Source organism: Rattus norvegicus, chromosome 20 (assembly GCF_036323735.1).
Source record: "Rattus norvegicus strain BN/NHsdMcwi chromosome 20, GRCr8, whole genome shotgun sequence".
In the NCBI taxonomy this organism is placed as follows: Eukaryota; Metazoa; Chordata; class Mammalia; order Rodentia; family Muridae; genus Rattus; species Rattus norvegicus.
In genome coordinates this window covers 52,241,453-52,267,242 of record NC_086038.1, presented here as the reverse complement: position 1 = coordinate 52,267,242, position 25,790 = coordinate 52,241,453, and positions in this window count along the sequence as shown.

Below are 25,790 nucleotides of genomic sequence, written 5' to 3'. Positions count from 1 at the left end.
GTTCGCATGTCCAGTCTGTTAGCTTCTGTCTTTTTATAGGTGAGTTGAGTCCATTAATATTGAGAGATATTAAAGACAGATGACTATTGGTTCCTGTTATATTTGCTTTTGTAGGTAGCTTAATTTGCTTGTGGTTCTCTCCTTTTAGCTTTGTTGTAAGATGCTTAATGCCTTATCTTTTCTTTGGTACAGGTATCTTCCTTTTATTGGAGTTTTCCTTCTAGGATCCTCTGTAGGGCTGGGTTTGTAGATATATACTGCTTGAATTTGGTTTTATCCTGGAATATTTTGGTTTCTCCATCTATGTTGATTGAGAGTTTTGCTGCATATAGTAACCTGGGCTGACATTTGCATCCTCTTAAAGTCTGCATGAACTTTGACCAGGATCTTTTAGCATTCATAATCTCTGTTGAGAAGGCTGGTGTAATTTTGATAGGTCTGACTTTGTATGATACTTGGCCCTTTTCCCTTGCAGCTTTTAATATTCTTTCTTTGTTCTGTGCATTTAGTGTTTTGACTATTGTGTGATGAGTGGATTTTTTTTCTGGTCCCACTTATTTGGTCTTCTGTAGGTTTCTTGTACCATTATGGCCATCTCTTTCTTTAGGTTGGTGTAGTTTTCTTCTACAATTTTGTTGATATTTTCAGGTCCCTTGAGCTGGGAATCTTCATTCTCCTCTATTCCAATTATTCTTAGATTTGGTCCTTTCACTGTATCCTGGATTTCCTGGAATTTTGGGTTAGGAGTATTTTATGATTCGAATTTTCTTTGACCATTGTTTCAATCTCTCTACTGTATCTTCTACACCTGAGATTCTCTTTTCTATAAATTGTATTCTGTTGGTGATACCTACATCTGAAATTCCTGACCTCTCTCCTAGGTTTTCCATTTCCTGATTTGCCTTCATTTGTGTTTTCTTTATTGTTTCTACTTCCACTTTTAGGTCTTGGACCACTTTATGCAATTCCTTCACCTTTTTGATTGTGGTTTTCCTTCATTTCTTTAGGGGATTTACTTGTTTCCTCTTTAAGGGCTTCTATCTGTTTACCCGTTTTCTTATATTTCTTTCATTGAGTTATTTATATCCTCTTTAAAGGACTCTATTACCTTCATGAGATAGGATTTTAGATCAGCTTCTTGACGTTCAGGTGTGTTCGTGTAGTCAGGACTTGCTATGGTGGGAGAAATGGGTTCTGATGATGCCCAGGTATGTTGGTTTCTGTTGTTTATGGTCTTGTGCTTGTCTCTCATCATCTAGTTATCCCTAGTTGTTTGCTGGTCTGTGTGACTCTTTCTGAGTCTGTCTCTTTTGTCACTGTGTTGCTATAGGTCTCCTGGTAGGCCTTTGAACCTGACTATAGCAGACCTCCAGAGGGGCCTTCCAATTGGAGGGTATTCAGAGGGGCAAAGAAGCTGCTGTTGCCATGGTTGCAGTAGATCTCCTGGAGGGTCTTCAGACTGTTGGGTCTTCAGAGAAGCAGTCACACTGTTGTCTTGAGAGAAACTGTTCTCCTGAGGGGGATGAGGTGGTGAATGGACTGTGTGTAGTTTCTGTTTCCTTGTGTGCAGTCACACTCCAGGGAGGCTTTCAGTCTATTGGGTTAGTTGCCCTGCATACCTCAGAGTCCCTGGGAGGTCTTCAGACTGTGGTGTCAATTGCCCCGTTGCTCTGTGTCCACAGGAACTCCTGGGATGCCTTCAAGCTGTGGTGTCCTGGGTACAGTGGATCTCCTGGGATGTCTTCAATTTTGGTGTTACATGCCCTGGGTGCAGCAGACCTCCTGGGATGCCTCAGGACGTGATACCAAATGTTTTGAATACAGTGATTCTTCTGTTATGCTTCAGGATATGATGTCAAATGTTCTGAGTGCAGTGGGTCCTCTGGTATGTCTGAGGATATAGCCTCTTTTAGGGAGGAGACTTGCTAGCAGTCTGTCCCAGCAGAAAGGACCAGGCGCAAGGGCATTGGTATTAGGCAGGTGGCATTTTGGGGGTTGGTGAGTCCCCAAGTCCACTGGCCCCCAGCAACAGCTGTGGGACTTGGGGAGGGCGGGGGTTCTTACCAAATGCTAAGTGCAGTGGATCCTCTGGTACGTCTGAAGGTATAGCCTAGTTGATGGAGCAGCAGAGGACCAGGCAGAGGGGATTGGTATTTGACAGGTGAGGGGTTTGGGGAGATGGTATGTTTCTGTATTCTTTACATTTAGCCTAAAAAAATTCTGTCTCTAATGAGATTTTCCAGTTTTGTTTATAAACAAATAAGATAGCTTGGGATATTATCTTATTTGTTGAGGAATTATCAATGTTAAAAAATAATCCTTATAGACAGAAACGCTGTCACAGGTCCATGATCTCAGCAGCTAAAGAACAGAGTAGAAGATGCATACCATGTATTCTAGACTACACAACACATCTCCCTCTAGCTCTGTCTCTTTCTTCTCCCTTCTCTCTCGCCCCTCCTTTCCTACATTTTCACCATACTGCCCTTTCTTTTTCCCTTCTCTCCCCCTCTATCAATCTAACTTGATTTCTCTCCTCTCTTTCTCCCCCTCCATCCCTCAGCCCCCTACCCTCTCTTTCCCTCTCTCTCCCTCTCTCTCCCTCATATATATATATATATATATATATATATATATATATATATATATACATACATGTATATATATTACTAAATGAATGAAATAAATAATACAGTTTTATTATAAAATTAGATGAAAAATAAATTGTAAGTGTATTACACTTTATAATATATGTCACTGAATGCCAAGAAGAAGCATAACAACGGGCTTCAATGTTGTAAGGAAGTACCAGGTGTATCCTGCCTGGTTGGCTGATTTGTATGACCATACTGTATACATGCCAAATGTATATCCATATGTTATTGTATGAGTATTCCTTACATTATAAACCAGCCATAATTAAAAGGTATTAGTGTCTTTTGCATTCACATTTATATCAGACATGAAAATATACCTTTTCTGGTGGGTTAAAGTTTTGTGTGAATCAAACTATCAAACAACATTTCATACAGTTCCATTATTTATGATAGTTGCTTTGTTATTTTTCTATAAAATACACAGGGACCATTGCATAATTCTGTCCCCAAGAAAAGAATGTTTTATTTTACTGAAAAACTTTTGTGACTAAATTTTGCCTTTGGTTTGTGACCTAGGCAAACATCTCATTTTGCACATTTACCATAAGGTTGATGAATGAACAGATGGACCGAGTAGCCCACTGGGTGTCCTATCTGCTATGTACAATTCTCTGAACGATGGTACATACTGAAGAAGGTAATATGAGTGAAAATGCTTTGGGAAAATGACAGCATTGAAGCTGTGTGCAACCACATGAAACAACACATTTTGATCTCTTCAGAGGTTAATTCTGGTAACTCCTACTGAGTGTCGTTTTGACCTCAGTGCATTTGTAAAATGTTTCTTTTCATCTTCTTTGCCACTGCTCACGTATAAGGCAAAGACATAAGCATAACCTAAAGGTCACATGAATACATGCCAGCTATTTTTTTTAAATAGTTTCAAATGTCTGCATACAAGGTTGACATTGGATGACTTAATTATCTTAATTATTGATTCAAATCTTTTAAATATCACAGCAATCAGCAATAAGAAACTTAGCCTACTTATTGCTCTTAATCTATTCACCTGTTATTAAGATGTTGATTAGGCAAAATGAGTTGTCAGCAGAAATATTCTGAACTTTTGTCAGACCCAGAACTCACAGTCTGCCAACTCCACTGACATCAATCCTGCCTTGCTAATGTCAAGGTCAATCTTTAATTTTAAATCAAAATTGCTGATACTGAAGGTACAATACTGTTTTCAGAAACAGTCTTACGTTAGCAAACACACAAAAACTGCTTTTAAGTCACATGACTAAACATATCAGGTATTTCCATAGTTTTCTATTACATCTGTAATTGTTTACTAACATTTATTATTTACAACGGATGATGAATCAAAAATATTTGTAAATATAATATTTGGATGCTTTTTTATATTTAACTATGTGTCTATTCAAGGTTGAGCATGTTTTAATAAGCTCTAATCATTGCCTTTAAAGAAGAAAATCAGGATAGAAAAAATCGTGTGCATTGGCATCAATCAGGTCTGCTGTCTAATCAGATAATGGAGTTTTCACAAGTTATATAATAATGCAAAACTAATTATCAATATATGCGTAATAGTTTACTTATTTACTTATATTTTTGAGAAGTTTTGGACAGAATTTAAAAGGTAAAGTGTTGTAAAAACAATAAATCCATTTTGGATTCCTGGCCACTCCTTTCTTAACAGCAATGACTCCAAGACAAATTATTATAAATGCCTAGGCCATAGCCTTGGCTCTTTACCTGATTAGCTCATACCTTATCATACCCATTCACACTGTTCTATGTTTTCCATACAGTCAGTCCCAATATGCTTCTTCCTTTGTGTACTCAGTGTCTCTCCCAGTGTCTCCCTCTTTTTATTCTCTCACTATTTCTCAGAATCCTCTCTTCCTTCCAGTGTCCCACATCCTATTTTCTATCTCAGCTCATTACCCATTGGCTTTTTTTTCTCCATCTTTATTAACTTGGGTATTTCTTATTTACATTTCGATTCTTATTCCCTTTCCCGGTTTCCAGGCTAACATCCCCCTAGCCCTTCCCCCTCCCCTTCTATATGGGTGTTCCCCTCCCCATCCTCCCTTTTAATTGTCAGATGTTTCTTATATGAGAAGCTCTCTACAGCATCCTGCAATCAATCAGTGAATAAGATTATGTTTTCCTCTTGTGGTGGCCTTTCAGTGATATAGGCATGAAGAAAATTAATTTATTTCTGGGGAAAGATCTAAAATGTATTGCAAATAAGAAGAGAGAGATGACGAGGAAAAACTTTATCCTCTGAAGTGACGGTATTTACTGAACTACAAGAATAATTGCTGTCAGAAGTACAGGGAGCAAGAACCCTAGGAGACTGTACAATGATCAACCAAGCTCCCTTTTAGAGAAGGAACTTTCTGAAATATTTAAAAACTTCCTAGCCAATGTCTTTATTTTAAGAATCTATGCTGGCAGGGCATTATCTGTCCTGGAACAGCACTGGGTCCATTTGCCTGTTAGTACTTAACACTTGTAAATTATCTTCTCATGGACATGTTTTCTGGTAGTGAAGGCAACTGTTTCTACACACAGAATTGTAAGTATTGTTTGTTGACAATAGTTATTCTTTTTGTTACTCAATATAATTTAAAAAACTATTTGTAGTGAATGATGGAATCTTTCCACCTCTTCAGTGATTTCAGAAATTCATTTCAGTGGGAAAGATTCAGTTCAGTTATACAAGCATAAGAGCCTGTGTTTAGATTCCAGGTTCCGTGTAGAATAAAAATAAACTTATGGCCACATACATTTTAACTCTTGAGTTTTGTTTTATGGAGACAGGAGAATTCCTGGGTCTTGCTGTCTGCCAATCTAATCCAAAATTCAGTGAGAGAATCTGCCTTGAATAAAAAAGGATGGCTCTGCATTTACTCACAGGTACATATAAAAAAAATACATTGCACATGTACACACACACATGCATTCATGCATGCCGAAGCTTGTATCTAATATAATATAGACAAAAGAAAGGTTATTGATATCATTATTAGGTATTTATGAATCGTTACATTCTCTTTTTAATAATTGTACGTTACTTAATCAATTCTGTTTAGATGATGAATGAAATGTCAGGCTCCAGCATCCTCAGACTTCTTAGATCTCATGATGTTTCTGTCCCAATACTATCCTTCTGTCACAGTTCATACCCGTGGATGACAACATTTAAAACCACATTGCTAAGAATAAATATGTTTTCAAATAGGTGAACATATTTTTTCTTCTGCTTTGTGCTTATCATTCAAACTGAGAGCGTGTTCATTTCTCAGTCTTCTAATTAATTTATTTAAGTGGGGACAAATAAATGGCAAGTGTAGGTTAAGATTCTTCCATGCCTCTCTCATGCCCTTCTTTCTGAGTGTCCCTCATCAGAGATCATTCTTGTGCACCAGGAGGCCTGTTAGCTTACAAGCCTGAGAAGAGTTCATGCGTATATTTCAGTTTTTACCTCTTACCTAAGTCGAAACTTCTACATAAAAAGAGTTGCTCCTATTACCATGGAGAAGTTTGACATTGCTTTTCCCATTTGCAAAGATCATGTTTCATAAGACAATATTGAAGCCAAGTGGAGTGGACTTGAGTATGATAATTCTGCTCTATCCAGATGTACAATGAAGGGGGCAGGGGAGAATGAGGAAGAAAAGAAGAGAAAGAACTTATTCTGAGCAGTTAAGAAATCCTTTACGAAAATGTTTTTGGACTGTGGACATGAACAGGGATGAGGGGAGAAAGAGAATATATAATAAGAGGTCTGGCATTTATCATGGAAACAGATATCTAAGATGAAGTTTTAAATATTACCATATTGATTAAACCTTTATCTTGTATTGACTCTGGAAGTAGCAAGGATGATTGACTGGTATGGATGATAGAAATATACAGACTATAATGATCAAGCCAAAAGACTGATACAGCATTACCAAAGTGACAATAGAAACAACAAGAAGAAAATGATGATGAAAAGTTTTTCATGATTTCCAGTTTGTATCTGCCATCAGAGGGAGGACTGACACACTGTTAGTGCACTAAGGACTTAGATTGAAGCACTGTTTTGTGCTCCATGGCCTCTTATGGGATTGTAGGGATGCCCAGAAATCAAATGTTTGCTTTGTGGTCCCCATGTTGAAATAAGATTTGTGTTTATTCTTTACTCATTACAGCAGTAGATAAGAATCCTTTGGCAAATTTCAAGGTAGGTGGAAAAGGACATCTCTGCCGGCATGTGCTCTGATTATTACTCTCAGAGATTATGCTACTGTTCATATGGAGACTATTTTGTAGAAAGCAATCAATCACTTGGGTTGGTTCTTTTTGAACTATGTATATGCATGTTCACAACACGTGAACATTTATTCAGCTACAACCTTCACATGTTCCAACAAAAATGCCAAATATACTTCCTAGTAGGACCTCAACACTATTCTCTCTAAATGTAATGTGTGGTTCTAGATGACCATATCCTCCTCTGCTAAACTATTTGCTTTCTCATGGTTCTAGTCACTGCGTACATGAGTATGTACAAACGCATATGTATTTATATTAAACTTACTCAAAACACAGGCAATTTTACAGAGTTGCATAAGAAAAGACCAGAAGGCTAACACTGATGTTATAATACTAGACATTTTTCTTACCTACTGTTATTCTTTTATGTATGTACCATGGAATTTTCTGTAGAATACATGGCATATTTGCTACTATTTGTAAATGACAAACTGTGAGTCATTATTTACTTCACATAAAATATATATTCATCAGATAAATGAAGAGGCAAAATAAATATATAGCATTATTTATTAAGTTGGATACACTACTATTTAAAAACTCTGATATAATACCAATTTTTCTTTTCAGTTTTGAAAATATGTATATTTGCAAAAATTTCACAACTTCTAATAGAATGTTATAGTACTTTTAAATCGCTTTGCATGTAAGTTTTGAAATTTGCTTGGTTTTACTCTTGCAGACTAAATACTAACATAAAATTTATTCTTCACTGAGCAGTTAATGATATTAAATATCCAGCACACAAAAAGTTTGAGAAGAGTTGCCTGGAGGAGCTCAGGAATTTGTTGTGGATACTTATATACACAAGATCATCAGATGTTCTAGTTCACAGAAGCAAACTATTGCAACATACAAGAGAACCAAAGCATTTCATCAGCTATTAGAACCATACAGGCCTCAGTTCCTCCAGGTACTTAAGCATGTTAATTCATGCAAATATCATCACATAAATGTCTAATCACTTACTAGCAATCATTCTCTATCCTCCTGAAGGGTGAAACAGAACCGGAACTTATGGCTTCAATGGGTCATATTGAGGCCACATAAGCAGGAACTACTACAGCTCTTAGAAAAGAAATGAGGAGTTTTGGCAGCCAAGGTTTCACTACACTGGCAGTGCCAGCACCAGTGCCAGTGTCAGCCAAGAGAGTGCCAGTGGCATGAGCCTGGCCTGCCAGGTGAGTCCAAGGTTCATCTATGAATGCTTCAGGAGAGAGCCATTGTCTCTAAGTGTTCTACTCAGTAAAAACAACATTCAGACTCTCCTCGGTGAAATACCTTGTGCACTTTCTTCCATGGGGACAGGGACTATACAACATTGAGGAGGGTGGGATTTAGGATCAGATGTTTCCACTTGGCTCAGTGAGAGATGCCATTGATGCTCTATTTGAATGGAGAAGGGCTCCAGGTGTTTTTAATACAAGATTGATTGTCATGGTCCTCTCAGTGAGGGGTCATGGTTACAGTGATCTAGAGCAGGAAGAGGTAGGCTGGAAATGGCTACAGTCCTGCTTTTCTCACTTTTGAGATTCCCTGGGTCTAAGCTCGATTAAACTTACCAGTTCTTCTGCTTGGTTGCACTGTCCACTTGCCCCACAACAAGCCACATTTCTCTAGGCTTTTGAGAACTGAAACACCCATAAGTGCTAATTAATTTATATAGTAATTTATATTACTAGTTTATGACAATTAGGGATTGCATGCTTAAGACTTTGGATATGGAATGTGAACTTGAGTAAGAAACATACAAGTGAGTCCTCAAGAACATACCAAGAACACACATCAGAAATGGATGTGTACCTGACCTGAAAAAAAATCTGTGTCAGCTACCCACCGAGATCTCCATAGCAACACTGCTACTTTTTGCTATTCATTGACTTCTGAAATTACTGTTTTGTTGAGTATCATTATAAACATCCCTTCCGCACTGTGTAGTTTCTAGACCTCCATCATCGGAGACCTAGTCTTTTGTCTCTTGGCACAAGCCAGTATTTTCACTGTCATTCCCGGGGCTTCTGTTATTACCTTTCCTGCACTATGTCAGCAATGTAGTTCTAATGATTATAACAAGCAAATGGATGCTACAAAACCAATTATAATATAATGAATGCCTATCCTAAGGCCTTTTGATGGTATCCATCTCTTCCTGGACATGGTAACATAATGCCTTCTAATTGAAGTCTTTCACCTATACATACTCTGGATCCCTGTATCTTGTTCTGGGTCAATTCTTAAATAGCTGTAATGTGTTCTATAAATATCTGTACCTGATTTTATAGAGGGAGATCTTTCCCCTGTCTCTTTTGTCCCACATATTAACAAGCTGAAAATAATGTTCTTATTAATGTATTCCAAAGAATAGTATTATTGACACACATACAGAATGGCAACTAATCATAAAACATCAGCATGGCAATATATAGTTAATAAGGACAAATGAGTTAAGCAGTTATAGCACATTATATAATAGGGCTGTGTGTGTCTATTCCTGATAACCTCTTTCTGCTTCTTTCTGTCTCTCTGTCTTTATCTGTCTCTCTCTTCTCTTCTCCTCTCCTCTCCTCTCCTCTCCTCTCCCGTCCCGTCCCCTCCCGTCCCCTCCCCTCCCCTCTTCTCTTCTCTTCTCTTCTCCTCTCCTCTCCTCTCCTCTCCTCTCCTCTCCTCTCCCCTCCCCTCCCCACCCCTCCCCTCTCCTCTCCTCTCCCCTCTCCTCCCCTCTCCTCTCCTCCCCTCTCCTCTCCTCTTCTCTCCTCTTCTCTTCTCTTCTCCTCTCTTCTTTCTTCCCCAATCTCTAGTCCTTCCTATCCTTTTCCTACTTGCCTTCTTTCATTTTCCTGCCCAACCCTAAAACCAGAAGGAACACCTTTATTCCTCAACGTTGGGTGTGTATATGAAATCCGGAACATTCAAAATTATACATCATCACAACACTTTTAAATTTGATGATTTAAACTTAACTTTTAAACATTAATCATTTCACTGAAAGTTTTAGTATAATAATTTTCAAAGCATTCATCTGTGTAAACTCATAGTTTTTATTTTCTAAATGACAAGTCCAGGGTTTGAGGTGCCACGGAGCCGTGGAACATGAGCAGATGGTACATTGCAATTAATATGAATTTTAAAGGCCGAATACTGTGTGCAAAATGGCATTTGCTTTGCCTATTATTAGATATTGGATTTTCCTCATGTACTGCTTTAAAAAATTACTCTACATTCTAACACCTTCGACCTTACAGGAGATTAGGAAATTGGGAAGTTATTGAGTGAAGAGATCCAACAAAATTACAATTACAGGAATCTCTGAATGCTGTATGTAATTGAATTTATCCACAAGCCAAAAAATCAATGCAGTCATCCAGAAACATACCAAATGTGACATTCAGTTTTTTATGCTTTATCAAACCTAATTGATGCTGGAGGAAATAAATGAAAAAAGTAGGCTCTCATAGTATGAGTCTCTAAGGACCTATCAAATAGCCATTCATACAGTCTGAGGATAATTCATAGTTCTGAATGCCTATCGATGGCAGCCATTCTCATTTTCCTTAAGTTCTAGCTTCACAATTTTTCCTTTCATTCTTTTAAGAAGTGATAACAAGAAAAAAAAATCTATTTAGTGGAGAGATGTCGACATTATCCATTTTGAAGTATAAATATCATGACTAAAGAATAAAAACATTACTGCCAGTAGACAAACCCAGTAGTATAGTAGACTGTTTTCAATTAAAATATGTATGTTAAGGTCTGAAAGCTACAACTTTTTTCTAAACTGTAGCTGTTTATACAGTATATTGCTCATGTAACCCATGCCAATATTCGCTCCCTCTTTACACCGATGTCCACATATGAAGATACTCTTGCATGTGCAGATCTGACAAAACACACCAAGGACCAGTTTTCTTCGTTGTCCCAGAAGAATGCATTTTTTTTTTAATTTTTAAAACTATATAACGACACATCGATTAAACCATAAAGTATATTTCCAAAATATATTATCTGAACTAATAATCATCTAGAACTGTTAGGAGGCCAATTCTACATTAAGAAATGGAGAGAAAATATGTAGAAATTTGTATGGCAATTTGAAGTTAATTTTGGCTCTACTCGCTGCCAATGCAAACCTTTACCGCTGAAAACTATACTACATGTTTGCTGTTTTGTTATCATTGTTTATTTATTTTGTTTTTTGTTTTCTTTTTCTGGTGGATTGTTTCATTTGCTGCCATGGACTAAATTATACATCGTTCAACTTCACACCTGCTACTCTACCATAGTGTGACTGTATTTGAAAACGACATTGTTGGCCATTTTTTATTTTATTTTACATTGTAGGCAGTCTTGTAACAAACAGCAAAGACTGGATAACTGGGAAATAATAGCAGCATATTTACAATAGTTTGGGAATCTGAAATCCATGATAGACAAATATGGACTCAAGTTTCAAAGGAAGGAATGTTTTCTGCTTTAGGTATGATGCTTCCTGGCTATTATCACTTGCAAGTAATGGACAGGGCAGAACTTTTAAGCACCCTTTAGTAAGGGTGCGAATCTCACTCCTGAAGTCTGTGCTCTTATGACCTAATTACCTTCCGAAGATCTCCTCTGTTCAATTATCAATCAGATTGGTGATTAGGTTTCAACATGTGAAGTTTAAGGAGCCACATATATTTGACACAAATCCAGCTCTATGTGGAGGAACAATACCCAAGTGAAAGATGAAGAAAATAGTGAACTTATTACTTTACCCCATCAGGCAAAGGAAATAGCCATCTGCACACATGGCCAGAGGCAGAAGTCGGCAAGCTAAAGGGTTCATCTAGAAACCAAATCTCTTGGCACCTTGATCATATTCTTCCAGTAGGTGGGATTGTGAGAAAATGAATCTCTTCTTTACCTCCAAAAGCCATCGAATTTCATTATTTCTATGAAAGATTATTCTAAAACCTGTTAATTTGACAATCAATGCTAACTTTAGTGCATGCCTTTATGTTGTATAGACACAACATCTTGAAGCAGTTTTGCAATTGTTGCATCTCGGAGTCAGGTAAATCTATATATCATTTCATATTGAGTAAATGCTTAAGTAATTATTCTTCCATTAAAATTAATTTAGTAAACTCATTACTATTTAGGTCTCAATGGAATTGTTCACTATTTAAATTTGATCTCTTTTCTGCTAATATTTTGTGAAATTATTTTTATGGTAATGGGGATTGTAACTATTTAAGCAAATGCTCTGTTTTCTTTCGAACTGCATTTCCAGCCAGCTCCTCCTTTAAAAATAAAACTGAGGGATAAGGTTCTGCTTAACTTCCCAGATTAGCTTTGAATATGGTATCAAGCTCATGTTGACCTTGAATTCATGATATTCTTGGCTTAGTCTCTCCAGTACGTGGGATTTTAACCAGGTACCATCAGTCTTAGTTTTATTTTATATTTTATTACATAACATTTTAAATTACTACTTTCTGGCCTATATTGTCATTAAAAGTACATTGGGAAAACTTTGTTCTAATATATTTGTGGTTAATGATTTGCTTTTTTAAAAATCACAATCTAATGTTCAGAATCAATGAGAATTCACAAATTGAATATCCTACTCTAAATTAAAATTAAATAAGGATTATTTTTTGTGAGTTTAACCTCTAGAAACTACGAATTTTCACATGAATGTAACAACCAATATTGTCACAAAAGAATGGGACAATTATTTTATTCTTCATGTAGATGTCTTCTTTGGGTGATCAGACAATTTGAAGTAATCATTTATTTACTCATTTTTTAAGAGAATGAAAAGTCAGTGTTAAAGTCACTTAAGCTTGAAAGAAGGCATTTAGAAAGAACAAGTTTCCCAGTTGTTAACAAAAGGAGTGGGCATTGAGGTATAGCTGGCAACAATCTCTATTGCTTTCCTGGTAGAAAATGTCTATACAAGATGCATTTGCATTGCTAGAATTAAGCAATTGATTTTTTATTTCTGCCCAGTCTTGTGGTCATCTGTACTTCAGATGAATACTGCTAACCAGAAAGCCTTCCAGCTAGCTTCATAGCTAGGATCAATGCCTTATAATTTATCAAACTGAAAACCAATGATACATAAAGGGCTTAGAAAAATCTCTTCTCATTCCTGTCTTCCTTGTCTTACCAAATAGCCTATTAATTCAACTTGTGCATTTTGACCAAAGCCATGGAGGTAGTTCTGATTTATTTTGTTTTCTCTTATTCTCCTGTACCAAATAACTATCTAGACAAATCTGTCTGTATAAAATGTCTATTTAAATCTACCAGTTTATACTGTTCATGACCATAATTGTCAAACACATCAAGTTTGTCTAGCAGGAGCTCATGAAATAACCATCCTAAACTGACTTCAATTTTACTTCTGCGTCTTGGCACCCATCTTTTTCTGAAAATATACTTTTTCACTGTATAAAATAGGTAATTTTGATGATATAATTAAGATGTTTCGATGGGCTCTGCTTAGAAATAGCATGATGTATAGAATCCTTTCAGTGATTTCTAACTCGAATCTTCGGTTCCTAGATAACACTTTCTCAGTGTAATCTCTCACTTTTTATTATATTACACATTTCTTAATTACCCATCAGCCAAAAAGTACCATGCCAGGATCTTTTGTAATAACCATGCTTGCATTTGTGACATGAGTAATGGTAATATTATCCTTGTGCCTAGCAGTTTCTCCTATATCTCACAGTGCCCTGAACTGTGAGGCTCATGGCTTTGTGCGCCATTGGCATAATGGCCGATTTCTATGAACAAAATATGACAAAAGTGTTGCCAAGACCCCATCATGATTGGATTGTACTGACACTTGTTTTGTCTTTAGTTTATATCTTATCTCTTACTATAAGAAACTTTCTTTTAGTCTAAAGGAAACAGGTGTCATATGCCTTCCATCTTCTGGAATGTGTTAAATAGTAACGAGTATCAGGGGATGTCTAGCTAGATTTTTGTAGCCCCTCCTCTTTGGCCATGAGAGTATTTCCAGTAGAAGGCTCTTTTTCCTTTTGTTTAGCTCTTCTAAGTTTGTTCTGCAGTGATGCTTACCCAGATTACACAGCCATTAATTACAATCTGTTCTTTTAATAGAGAAACAGTTGTACATTACAGTAAAGGCAGAAATCTATTAGTGATGATGAATAATTTCTGACTTTCATAGATTCAGTTAGATGATAGATAGAGAGACAAAAGCAGAGAGACAGACACACACATTTGAATATATGTATATATACATATATTTGAATGAAACATTTAACAATGATATAAAATAGTCTATCAGGTGACTCTTATACCTTCATGATATACTGCAACAGTTAGAACACCTATGGTCTGACTATAAATTTCAGCGCCTTTCCAAAAAACATGTGAATAAATATATACATATATACTATACATAGACACCATTAGTTAATACCCTGGGAATCTTCTCAATTGAAACTAACAGAATATTGTGAAATAAAGGTTTAAATAGACGCACTAACAAATTTCATGAATACAAATGCAAAAGGAGGCTACATAACCTCTAACCAGAAATGATTTCAAACACCTTGGTGCTTTCTAATTTCATAAGCTAAGATTCTCAAATTATGGCTTTTAGGTCTTCTGTGAAAGCCTTCTGCATCAAAACTTTATCATAAAATAATAGCTGGAAGGATTAGAAATGCAGTCTCTTAATTTGCATTGATATTCCATTTTTTAGCCACATGTTACTTTATTTTTAGAAGCCATTAAGCCTATCTCGCCCCTCTCATTTGCTAGAGATATGTCTAAAGGTAAAGTTGAAGTTTGTGTGGCTCAGGGTGTGTGTGAGAACTTGGATTCTCTTTCTTGCAAAAAATATTAATAAGCATAATCAAATAAAATGATGTTCAAGTGAGCTGAGGAAATAGGGAAAATGTTCTGTGAAATAGAATAGAGTAGATTCCTAAAATCACAAGTCAAAGAAAGGCTCCATTGTTTTCAAGATTAGAGAACATTCCTAAAAGCAGATTGCATGTTTTAAATGTTTAGTGGGAGAATGATGATGAGAACAAAAGTAACAGTTATAGAGAAAAAAAGTATTATAGCAACGTTGTTCATGTGCAACTCTATGAAAAATTATATGTATTTTTATATCCAAAGTTAGTGACCTATCAATATTATTCATTGATATTTATTGAGCTTAAGACTAAACAAGTCCTCACAGATCTTGTGACAGAAGGAACATAACCAAGATATTTGAGGTACATTTATCATATGGAAATCAAGAAGAATTAGAAGAATTCAGTCTCCCATCCATTACACTTCCGAGGGATGATAAATCATCCAATAATCTGAATCCACAAGAGAAATCAGTCTATTTCCTTTTTTTTCAAAGAACAGTTATCAGAATATTTGTGGTTCTGACTTTAATTTAACATTTCATAAGTATCGTTTCTTGTATGTAGTTAATTTTTTTTGCAAGAATCACAATAAAACAATTCTCTAATATTTCCTAATCAACCTCTAATTCCCAAATCAATTTTATATGGAAATCATCCTTTATCTAAATGTTCTTATCAAGTGAACTACAGCATTGAAGTGGAAACTTCTGGTTTCTTTGGAGAGTCAGTCATGTAAAGAATGTTCTGGGGGCTGGGGATTTAGCTCAGTGGTAGAGCACTTACCTAGGAAGCGCAAGGCCCTGGGTTCGGTCCCCAGCTCCGGAAAAAAAAATGTTCTGGTGGGGCACACAGGTGGCAGGATGTCTTGCTAAAGCAGACACGCGAAGGTGCTGGTCTGTGTAGTGATCACTGTCCCCTAGGATCTGTGGGGATCTGGCCTGACTGGAGTGACCAAAGAGATGCAGCTCTCCGATTGCGAGCAGGAGCAAAGCTTCTGCAGCTACCACTGCTCCAGAGTCCATGTCAGGCAGAAGGATGCAGAAGGCAGTTAGGGACCAAATCGCTGCCCTGGAGTCAGTGGCTGGAGGAGGGATGCAGCCGCCAGCTAGTGGCCAAAGTCGGGACCATCAAGCAGGAAACTGGCTACTGTAGGCTCAAGAAACTTTCAGAAGCCCTTGATCCTGCCAAGACTGAACCCCCAGTGAACCTGATTGTTGTTGGGAGGGTGGTAATCCGGGTAACACCCATATAGAAGGGGAGGGGAAGGGGTTGGGGGGATGTTGGCCCGGAAACCGGGAAAGGGTATAACAATTGAAATGTAAATAAGAAATACTCAAGTTAATAAAGATGGGGAAAGAAAAGAAAAAAGAAAAAGAAACTTTCAGAGACTAAATCTGAAGAGAATGCTCTTCCCTTAAGGTGTTATAGCTCCATAAAAAAGAAACTCTCAAACAATCTTTGGTGAAATAACGCGTTCACTTTATTCTTTGCAGATATATACATCTTGGGGTGGGTTGGGGTCTAAGAGCAGATGCTTTCTGCTGGCTTGGTCTGAGATATTAGGGATATCTCATCTGTATGTGGAGAGGTAGACCTATATGACTGTTATAGTTACCATAGAGTGACATGGTAAATTGTTAGAGGACAGGAAGGTCTAAGCAGCTTGCAGGAGATCTTCATGGCTTCTGGATGGATCTGCTGTTGCTGATTCACGAGTAGTGTTTGCGAGGAGATCGAGCTACCACGGCTGATTCGTGTGAACTGAACGGCTGATATCCTGACAATGCAGATTTTACTTGCTCCAAGCCTGCACGGCATCAAAGATCTCTTGAATTTTGAAATTAGGAATATTATACACTTTATAGGAACATGAGAATTGTACATAAGCACTAGGTATGTGTTCTTATAACTATTGTTTACTTTTATGTCCAATAAAGGTCGTACTCAACTCAACAATATATTGTAATTTTCCTCGCTTCAGCACTATACCATACTATCAGTTATTTAATACTATATCCTCCACTCCTTCAAACCAGAAATATTTACTTTACATATTGTGACATCAAAAATTGTTTTCATAAATAAGATACAAATTTTAATATGGCAAATAAATATAAAAGAAACACAAAAAGGGAATTTCTTAATTCATTCTAAATTTTCTTCCCTTTCTTTAACATGGATCCATTAAGTATCTGATGTCAGAAATTGAGATATAAACACTTAAAAGTATGTTGAAAACTGTAAAATATTACATACCTGAGAAATATCAGGGGAGGGACAAAAGATTGCAGTCAGGATATAATATGTGAGAAAAGAATAAACACAAAGGAAAAAATATCTCATTAAAGAAAGAAAATACTATTACTATGTGCAGGTGATGACTGTCAAATATTTAATGTCTTCAATTCAAATTTTACATTAAATATTGATAGATGTATTTTTAGCCCACATTCACGTAGTTAATTCATGTAGAGTTTTAGTTTAATTTTGAACATCCCTTAAGGTAATATTCAGCTCTCCCACTTACGTTATCAACCAAAATGTGACAGAACTGAAGTTTGTTGAATTAGATACCTTCTAGGTCTTTCCCTTCAGTCCCAACTCAACCCAGTAGTAATTATTTTATTTTTAGACACTTCAGTAATTCCTACATAACTTATATGCTAACGGTTTATCATATTACTTCTCACTAGAATTTTATTTATTTTTTTCACTATAAAGCAATGGTTAGTATATTGCTCTAATTGACGTTTAGGCATGTATGTAGCATAAAATGAAATCGAAAATATAAATATTATCGTATAAGGCCTTAGCATATTTGACAAGGTAGAAAAATAACTGGGAGCGATAAATTATAGACAAATCTTTTATAAATACTATATTTCAATGTAATTGTACCTGATATAATTTCTTAAACCTATATACTAGAATTTGTGTTTTTCTAAGACAAAATAATCTAGAAGCTATGATGTCAAGCTAATTTTTCTTTTATTTCAATGAGATATTTATTCAAAGTGTTTATAGACAAGGATGGCATAACCATTCAGTAAATTCATTTTAACATATTTATATGTTATATTTAATATATGAATAAGTACACTTTATTGCCCATAAATTGCTTTTATTATAGAATCTGTCCACTGCTTGTAAACCTGAGTGTATTATATATATTAACCTACGATTTTCATACATGTGGTATTACACAAATGTACACACATATGCAGATGTTTTAAAATTCTCTTTTTATTGAATTGCTCATGATAGCTGGTTTTCTTTTTTATTTCCCCTTTATTTCAATGAATAAAGAGATGGCTAGCTTTATTCCTGTGGCTAATAATCATAGACATTACATAGTAGGAATTTCATGTTTCCTATTATTGGCCACAGTTCTGAATTTTAGAGAAAAGGGTAATTTAGACATCGGTGACAATGGAAAGATACATTTTGCATAAGTTTACTTTAATTTGTTTCTTCACATTATTATGAATTGCTCTCCTTTATAATAAGAATAAAGGAGAAAACAATCCCAAAGATCATTTTTAATGCACCACGTAAGCATTCGAATACCTCCACTTTTTATGTTTATTCCTTAGGAGAAATAAACATACTTTCCCATAAAAGAAAGTAATGGCTCTTACAAAAAATTAAAAGAATAGAAAAAGAATGATAAAAAAATACTGCAGAGTGTTATTTAAAGAAATAGTGAACACTACTTGCTAAGAAGATTTTTAAAGCCAAGAAACTAGGGAGGCATCAAAAAACAGCTACTGAATTTAAAACAGTAATAGTGTACATTACAACAAAAGGGTTGTCATATAAAGGGTTTTTGGTACAAATGACAACAATTTGTAAATATGGATTAAAAAAAAACCACACTTATTCAGTTAGCACTAGTAACTGACGGATAACAATGGTATTTTAAAACCAAGCAGATGATCAATTCATTTGAAGCGTGATTGAAAAAATTGTAATGATATATGAAAGTGTTTCAGGAACTTTTTTGAACTCTATATTCAAGGAATGAAACCACTTGAAAAAAAAAGACACCAATTTAATTTTCAAATGAGGTTCATTGGAGAACATTTTTCTAGTCTTTTCTAGCATTCTTATATGAAAAAAGTATAAATACTGCTTGCATATCAATTTTGTCTTTTCTTTCAAAAAGTTCTAAATAGCAAAAAATATATTTCATAAAATGTGCATAACAGAAGATTGAGGAGTCGTGAAGGGGAAATTCTGGAATATTACGGTTTATCTTCTCTAGTATACATTTGAATAGAGAAGTAAGAAAGGGAAATTTGTAACTTCAAGCTAAAATGCCTGTATTTTGATGGTATTTATTGCCATCAAAATTTGAAAGTTTCTTAATTTAAAGTAGCAAAATGATTGCAAGTTCCTTTGCAAGGAATACGTGACAAGAAGCTTTGATATTGGAGAGAATACATGTAAGGCAAGACATCTGCAATTGCACAGGAAGAAAATGAAGATACTCAAATGCATTTTTCTAGAAGCTGTCATAACTGACATGCAATTCTTTTACTGTGAAAACTAATGGGGCTTTCAGACCATGCACTATCCTACCCCCACATAGACAAAGTACACTCATTTGTTTGTATTGGGAGCACGCACAGTACCACAATGCCATGATAGCTCCCAAAGAGGTTACCTCTGCCCGAACCCTGGACTTGGGTATTAGATGAAAAACACATTTGAAAGTCATGATTAAATGGAAGATCATGTCACATTCAAGGTGGTCCCTAAAATCAAAAATTTTATTTTAAGAAAAACAGGTAAAGGTATTAGACATACGTTAGAGACTCAGAGAAAAAGTAGAAACAATTTCTCCAATCCCTTGGAAAAGGGAGTGTCTTTGGTGATAACTTGATTTGTGCTTTGTGTTACATAATTATGAGAGAACAATTTTTATCATTATTTTTATAATGTACTTAGGAAACCTAAGAAATTAACACAATTACATTCTTTAAACAAAGCCAGGGTGAGGAAATACAGTGTCATCTATTGTTAACCATAATTAGGAACTCATTGTTTCTCTGCAACAATAACTGATAATTAGCATATTCTATTCTACCGGGAGTTAAAAAGGAAAAGTATACAACTTAAATGAAATGCTGTCTCCGTAAATAAGAACATTAATGTTTCTCAAAAACACAATTATGCTTATTAGTGAATAAGCTGAATTATTTGAGAAATTGTATGTATAGCAATTTCATATGTCTGGCCTGCTCTTAGATCCCTTTGCCCAACCCTCAAGGGCATGTTTTTATGGGTCACCTAACCCATGGAGGCTCCTCCTTTCACTACCTGCACTTTCTTCTTCTCATGCTTCTCCTCTGACCCAAGCCTGGGAAACCCAAACCCCACCTTTGACTCATCTGCCCAGTTATTGGCTACTGGCATCTTTATTTACTAATCAGAAATAACTTGGGGTCGGGATCACTTAGGTCTAAATACAGACTCATGTCTTGGGGGGTCTGCCCTTAGCTTTTCAATACACAGTAAAAGACAAAACCTTAACATTCACATGGTTTAATTTTTTCAGACATAGCGTTAATGTTAAACCCAACAAGAAAACATAGTACATACAAATAATTTAGTTGAGGGTACATTAACCATAATTTTATCCATAGAGGATACATTATAAAATCCAAGATAGTACCAAAGGCTACAAATATTTTGCCTTGCTACACGTACATATGTATAACAAATCTTAATTTGGTATATGAGCATTGTAATTCAACACTGCTTGAGATGTAACAGTGTTATGGGGAGCCCAGGAGAGATGACCACTCAGATAGTTTATAACTACTTGAAAGTATTTATTCTAGCTGACATGGGCTAAGTTGCATTTGGACAAAGTCCAAATATAAAAATTTCCTTTAAGATGCTTAACTTGTCCCTAATCTGTATCTGTCTTGACAGAGCTCTACTCAGTTGGTAGACATCACCCAGAAATCGCTAGGTGCAAACAACAAGCTTTTCGAAAGGTGAGCTACATGATGCCTGTCTAAGGCAGTGCAGTCAATGTCTCGCCACCTGTGCTAGTTAACCAGATGGTTCTGATGAATAACTCATTGCACTAATACCCTCCTTGCCTTGGGCTAACTCCCCAGCCTTCCTGGGCCCTTACAAACCTTCCTAGTATCAACAGGAAATAGTTGCAGAGGAGAATATGTAGCCCCTTGTCCTCAGCAAAGGGCTAGATTAGTAGGTCCAAGGAAACTTCCTATCAAAAGGTACAAAATGGCTACCTATAGTACATATTGGCATAGGATGAAAAATTTTAATTGTATCTATTCTATCCAAACAGGTATAACTTATGGATGAATAGTGCATCTCTTGACATATTAAAAATTTTGTTTTTCCTCAGATAAAAAATGCTATCAAGGATGTGATGAAGACACATAAGACAAGAGACGAATAAAGAAATGGGGCTGACTCATCTTAGGGTTCAAAAAGAATCTTGTAGTAAAGGTAAAGACAAACTACACTTATTTTATGATTAAACCTCTGTTTTTCAGGAAGTGGGCCCCACCTGGAGCCTTAACTACAAATGGTTTTGTGTGGCCTGTCCCATGAGCAACAGCCATGGCTTTGTCTCAGAAAATCACTTTTAACCATCTTGAACCCTAACGTTTGTTTAAAAAAAGACAAATGACTATCTATGCCACCCGTATAATGACTACTTGTTCTGATTATTCCATTTTAACCACATCTTATGGTCTCTTCTGTAGCTCCGTCTACTTCTCTCATTAGGAAATTTCCTACTCCTATCTTTCTTATATGCTGTAATAACCTCACAAACCCCACCTTGGGGGGGGGGAGGATGTACCCTTTGAACATGAATAAAATGCTTGCATTCATTAATTGCCTGTTTTAAATAAATTAGCCATGGAGCTTCGGGTTGTGGTCTTTTCCTCCCATCATTGGCAATCACAGCTTTTACATGGTATTTTATTGTAGTTATGAGAAAAGCAGCAAATATACCAATCTAAAATTTTTGCATAGGTTTTTATACACTTTCTGATATGAAACATTGCCATTCTACCCTCTCTTTGTACCTCAAAAATGTAATGCCCTTTTCATCTTAAGTGAATGCTAATTATGTATACAAAAGGTATAGCCACAGTTTAACTTGATTTTTAATTAGCATTTCTTTTTATTTCACATCTTATGTAACAAAATTTTGTTCTAAGGTTAATTATTAGCAACTTTAACATACTTTTTTCCATTTTTCATTAGTTCGATAACTTTCACTTAAAGAAATTTTTCCAGCTTCTCCTTGACCCAGTCAAGGTGCCAGAATGAATATTCTTGTGTTCGAAGCCATTCTGAAGTAAAATAGATATTACTCAAACTTCATTGTCAGTATGCAACAGACGGTTTGCTTATGAAGACAACCTCTGACTGTCATCACATTTTAAGAGAAATGATATTCAAATGTGACATTTATTTCTGGAATTTTCTACAGAATATTTTCTGGTTACAGTTGAACATGGTTATCTGAAATCACAGAACAGGAAGTTGCAGACAGGGGGGAAAGCTCTACTCTGTGAGAGTTGTACATCCAAAATGCAAGGGACAACAAAGCATTCAAGTGCTATTTGTGTCAGGAAGAAGGTGGCAACCCAGGGAGCAGAGAAAAACATGAGGAGACATCAACGAGGCTTCCTGTGGGTAGAAATATTGCAAGGCAGTCCATTAGTATATACCCAGAAGCCCAGACTCCCAGCTTGATCCAGGAACTCAAGAAGAAATGAAGAAATACTCCAATTTCTCTTGCTATCTCTCTGTCTATCTCTGTTACCTTCCCCCAGTCACCTTTTATTCTGTATATACTGCTTTCCACTGAACTGATCCCAGCAGGGGTCCTTGACAAAACAGCGACCCATACTGAGTACTGTAGAGATAAAACCAGAGAAGAAAAATAAAATAATAGTTCTGGAGTTGTTGCATGACAATTGAAATACTGGAGGATACTCTTGAGACTCAAGATTTAAGGTCACAGGTCTAAGAGAAGAGAAACTCCAGAAGAATTTCTAGGATCTCCTACAATAGTATAAAAGGAGCAAACAGCTGCTGTTAGAGGACAATCCTCCAAGCCAAGCAGCAGAGAATCTGGTGCCTTCTCAAATCTTTTCAGAATGCTATGGTGCAGAATTCATGAGTTGTCACCTAGGTTGTAATACGTTTTTCCCATGATGCAACTGCTTCTCTGAGTTATCTCTGTTCTTGTACGTAACCCTTCACCTATACTACAGATAGAAATTCCAGTAAACCTCCTTGATTTTCCAAAGATTAATATTGGTACAATTGTTGCTTTGATCTCTGTGGGTTCTCTTTTTGCTACAGTAAACAGATGTGTGTGTGTGTGTGTGTGTGTGTGTGTGTGTGTGCACGCGTGTGCGTGTGTAGACGTGTGTGTGTGTGTGTGTGTGTATGTGTGTATGCTTGTGTTTTGCATTTCCTCAGGAAAATTCTATCAAAAAAAATCGGTATAGCAAGAAAGTAACAGAGGCTAGTGCAATTATCATTATTTCAAAATTCAACTGAGAAAAAGTATGGGGGCGGCTGAAAACATATTCCAAGAAATATACCATCACTTTAGAAAATGCAGAAAGTTTAGTTTCCAAAAAATAATATGAAAATTCAAAATGAAAACTCTCTCCAGTGTATTGTGGTATCAGCATAGCAGCATAAAACCATGAAATCACCCATTTGCCGGTCTCTTTGTCTGTCTGTCTGTCTGTCTCTCTGTTGATTTCTGTTGAAGAAGTAGCCTGCATCCACCATAAGTTTGAGAAACATGTTAAAGACAAACTGGGTTCATCTCTGCTTATCATTGAGCTTCTATTCCTGAAAGATTGGGCTTTGCCCACCTATAACCTTAAATGCCAATGGTTCTGTACTGCCTGTTCCAGGAATGGTAATCATGTCTCTGTTTCAGGGGTTGTTACAACTAACTTCTTATGCTTGTTCTGTTCCTCTAACCCCACCTAAATTGCCTGTCAATTTCCCCATTCAGAAACCCCCTACTCTTAGGCTATATGAACAAGTCTTATTCCTGAACATTGTTAAAACATAACGGGAAAACTGAAAAGAGTCAAAATTGATTTAATATTACAAAAACCACACATGACATTACTGAACGTCATTATGATTAGATAAAAGAAAATTACTTTTATCTACAATTTCATCAAAAGTGACTATTTGACAGTATATGTCACCAGTTAATAAACCATTTCTGGACACCATACCACCCACTAGCATTCCATTCCCTCTGTTTCTGCATATTTAATCTTCTGTTTCCAGTCAGCTCACTCATATACTTAATTTATATGAAAAAGTCAGCTAATTAAAGATACCCTTTAATGCATATTAAAAAATTAGAAGTTTTGGCAAGTATTGATTATATTACAGATCTTGTTATAAACTAGAATATGTATTATTTCTGATTATTCTTCAAATGTGTGTAGTTCAGCAAAAGTAATTTGCACATGATAAAAACTATCTGAATTACAATAATACTTGCATTTAGTGAAAAAAATGTGTGCACATACAGTGTGTTTGTACTTCAGTAGTTTTAAAAGAGTTTTAATGTATTCTTAATCAGCCAATATGTATCTTTTCACCATTCTAAAAAAAAATTGTAGTTAGTATGAAACCTACTATTTCCTAATAGATTTTGTAATGTGATAGTGTCACTAAATTAAATTCTATAATTTCAACTGTCTCCTGAATAGCAAATCCCAGTTCTGCCTTCAGACATATGGACATATGTACCTGAAAAAAAAAACAGGCAAGAAATCACATTCCTTAATAAAATAAAAGCATAGGTTCTTCAGGACCTAGAACCAAAACTGCATAGAAGATCAACACGTTTCCTTTCATACATTATATTGTCCCCACTAAATAGGGAAACTTCACTGAAATACATTTTTAAATCAGTCTGAATTCTCTAGATAATGACGAAGTTACTTTCACATATCAAGAATCCCCCCCAAAAAATAGCATTTGGGAAGTAATATTCTTGACTGCCAAGTGGAAAGATACGAATTTCTAACTTTTAAATGCAATTACTGTCTCAGCTCTGAGTCTGACAGAGACACCAACATATTCACAATAAAGCCATACCATACTATGTGAGTCCAAGTGTTTGTTGATTACTCCAAACTATCTAACATATTTGTTAAAATTCTGAATGACAGTACCAATGACACAGATTTGGAGGTATACACATTTAGAAGAAACTCACTGATGGTTGACTCTGGCTACGGTCTTGAACAATTTTTCTCATAGTTAAGCTGGCAAATGTATGCAATATAGAACATGGTTTTTTTATATATTACTCATTGATGCGATTAATACTATAAGTGAAAGTTTAAATTGAGCGTTTCTATATAAGACCAGTGACAGCTAATGAAAGTAAACAACAGCTATCTTTAGTCATCCTCATGCCGCCTAGGGGTTTCATTCCAGTCTGTCATGGTCGTAGACCATGATGCCCTCTGTGGTTTCATCTACTTCCTTCCAAGATGCCTGTAGAGTAAGAAGATCCAGACATTGACTTTCTGGAAGAATTTGTCAAGCTCTCATCTCTCATCATGAATAATTTCTATTCTAAAACAGGGATTTTTTTTTATAAGTTTATCTCTAATGATTCTGTTACCTTGGTCAACACCTACTATGAGAGCCCAACAGAGATTTACAAATTGGACACTGGTTAAAGCTGAAAATTAGTACAATTTCCAACCCTTACACACTGCCCTTTGATGGACATAGTTTCTGGTATACCAAGGCTGACCTCATATTATTGCAGAAGCTTTGCTAAGTCTGGTCCTAGAGTAAAACTGGAAGAGCTCTACATAGGATGAGAACTCTCCATAATTGGAGAGTATTTTGTAACTCTACTTCCGTTTGGTGGCAGAGAAAATAG